Here is a 3,532-nt window from a genome sequence, read left to right as displayed (position 1 = left end):
GTCATATACATACCACATTTTTACTATACTTTCATGATTATTGGTTTGTAGTTCAATTACATTCGTTGACATACCTGAATATGAATAATATACATGCAAGAGTCAAAGTAAAGACTCTGGTCTACCATGAATTACACTATTATTTACATTCTTTTTACACATAACTTTAGATTGTTTAATAGTTAAATCAAAGCATCTTAGTATATATTTAGGTTTTCATGCTTAAAGTAGTAATTTATGCTTTTTAGTAGTTTTTATTACATTCTATATATCTAAATAAGGTTACATGATCTTGTAGGACAAATCACGAGTTAAAGATGCATATTTGGGCTGAAATTGATGCCTATTTCGTGACACCAAGACACTGATGTCTCAACATCGAAAAAAAAAAGTCAAAAACAAGTCTTGGACTAAATCTGCCTTCGATGTCGTGACACACTCCCGACTGTGTCGCGACATACCCCTAGTTTTGCAACACTGTAGGCCTATGTTGCAGCATAGCCCTTACGGAGCCCAAAAAGTGGAGGGAAATTAGGTGTATTTTTCCTAGCCGAGCTCTAAAGACTTCAAGGATAATTTAGGCACTTTAAAATTTTGATTTTAGCTTTTATATAAAGGTCATTGTAACCAGTTTAAACACACAACTTTTAAGGAGACAAAAATTATTCTTAGGTTTTTTTATTTCATTCTTAGTTTTCACTTAAGGTATTTTATATTCTTGTAATCGGAAGATCCTATTTCGAAGTGAGACTTTCGCAAGGGAGATTATCCCAGAGCCATGTTTTCATCGATAAATCCATGAGCATCACTTTTTCTTTATTTTATTCTTTATATTTCTTTCTTTAACATTTTTTAATTGAATGTTTGTGTAAAGAGTAGAATCAATTTATGCTTTATACATATCTTGCATGTTTCAATTGTTCTAATATTATTAATTGATTGGAGAATAGAGTTTCTTAATGGATCAACTATTTGGGACGGAAAAAACTTATACCCTAGGCTTGACGACCCTAGGAAGTCATTTAGGTGGGAATTAACTCAAAATTGCTATGGCCTATCTGTGAACACTTTAGTCTTGAACTAGTCTAGACTGTAAGGTTAAAAGATAAGTAGTTCTTATCGACTCATTAGTTTAATGGAAGATCAAGAGATCCTACTAGGTTAATGACTAGTTGGTTGAATAGAAATCCAAAATAGGAAGAGTTATGACCACCAAAGTGAGCAAATCACCCATAGCTAGATTTGATAACATTTATAAATTAGTTTTACAAAGTTCTTTTCATTTATGTTATTTTGTTCCTTTATTCCCCAAAAACTTCTATTTCAATTTTATCGTAATATGATTTATTTAAAATAAAAATTAGATCTATTTGTGTTTAGCCACTAAGGGAAAATGTATGAAACTCTTCATGATAAAATTTTTTTAATGGAATATTCGATAAACTACTAAGTCATTGATTATGGAACCACTAACCATCCGTGTGTTTCTCTACATCGATTCTGTAACACCCTAATTTTGGCAGATTATAAGTTATGGTGCATAGTCTTAAAATTGTTAGTGTGGTGAAATGGTATCCACCCAAATATCTCTTTGTGGTATAGGATTGGGCGTACTCCAATCCTTGGGTCAGTATTGTATGTATGAAAACTATTTGGTGCACTGCGATAGTAAGTTGCCACTTAGGTAACGCTAGCAAGATAGAGTGTTAGCATTAAAGTATCCACCCATTGGTGGTATCTAAGGATTTAATTACATTTTATTTTCCAGTGAAGAAGGAATACGCATAAGAAGAGTACGCCTCAAAGTTTTGGCTGGGCATAAAGAGCTTACTACGTGCAGAAGAAAGTTGTAAGAGGATTAATTATCTTTAAGGCCATGCCAAATGTGAGTCACGACCATGGGATTATTTGGGAGTCAATGGGATTGGTTTGACCTTCCCCATGTTTGGTTAGATAGTAATGAAGATCTTAATATGATTCTTTTCACCTGCCCCTGGATTTTTAGAAAAATCCAGAAATTTGGGATAGGTAAGCATCATCACTTGTTAAAGTCTACAGTAATGTGATATAAATTTTTTATCTAATAGGGGAGAAGACTTTCAAAAGCACTTCTTTCTACTTTATGTTTTGGTTCTTTCCTCTTTTAAAGTGTTTCTATTTGAATATTAATAAACAAAAAAATATTTCTTTCTTCTTTAAGATGAAGTTGAAATTGTGGATTTTATTCGTGGATACTATATGCCAAGGTAAGTTTTATGACTCTACATGTTATGTTATGAAGGGTTAAGTCTGTAAGAGTGCATGAATAGTAAGATGAAGAAGTAAAGCTTTGCTTGGGGGTTATCTGGGTTTGAAATGATAGTAAAGGTTATACGAATGAGTTTTAATGGTGTTCTTATGCTTTATACGCTGCTGATTGTGTGATAGAGTCTGGGTCTGGAATTTTGAACTATAATAGGTGAGAATCAAGTGAGTCTCTATGTTGAATCTTGCATGTGTATTGTTCATACCTGAAGATCTGTGGAAAATTAGTTAAAAGGTGATGTTGAGATCTTGAGTGTTATAGTATGCTATGTATATAACTATGCAAGAAATTGGTAAAGGATATCTATGACTACATGAATGTTGTTGAGAATGGTATGTATATATGGTATAGATTTGATGATTTTAAGTAATGTGATGTGAAGTACAAATGTATGTGATTGTCTAGAATGTAGGTTACGAGATGTATGTTATGTTGGTTGTTTGTTATTAAATTAAGGTAATTGTGCTAGACTATTTTAGTGTATGAAGTGTCTGTGAGGTGAATCCGATTGAAACCGAGCTCCAACACTTGTTGCGGACTCAAAGATACATGTGATACAGATTAAGCCTAGACTGGTAATCTGTTTAAAGGTTTAGCATGGATTGGTAACCTTACATGTATTTTAAGCCATGACCATGTCATCTTCTGAAAGGAACCAAATGGTGGATGTCTATATTGTATGAAGAATGGAATTTGAGGAAAGTACTCACTAGAGAAAAGTTAAAAGAAAAGAATAATAAGAATATTATATTGTTTCATCAGTTGCGACGTGCAAATATCACATAGGTAATTGTTGTAACCCTCACTAAGTTCTTATGAACTTATCTATGTGTGTTATGTTATAGGTGAGTTGATATGGGTCTGCGGCAGGAGGGATGATGTCAGGACTACGCCAAAGAAATGGTGTATCTGGTTATTAGGCATACAGAGCGATTTTGGTAACGTATTCAAAGTCTAATTTGTCACTGAGAAATCCATACTTTGGCGTATTTGTAATAGATTTGGATTTTAATATAGATATGTTTGTAATTTAATTATCACGTGTTGTAGTTGTATTTACTAATTGTACATACTTATGTATCTAGTTTGAAATTTGTAATTAAGTAAGTCATAATCATTTATAACTTGGTATAAGTAGATTAAGTTTTTTTCTATATTACTGTGGTAATACCCAAGATTTGGATCCAATTAATAAGATCAGGTTGAGGGTGTTGCAGGTTCAAGGAA

Source organism: Gossypium raimondii, chromosome 4 (genome assembly GCF_025698545.1).
Source record: "Gossypium raimondii isolate GPD5lz chromosome 4, ASM2569854v1, whole genome shotgun sequence".
NCBI classification, from domain to species: domain Eukaryota; kingdom Viridiplantae; phylum Streptophyta; class Magnoliopsida; order Malvales; family Malvaceae; genus Gossypium; species Gossypium raimondii.
Note: the sequence above shows the minus strand (reverse complement) of the source record.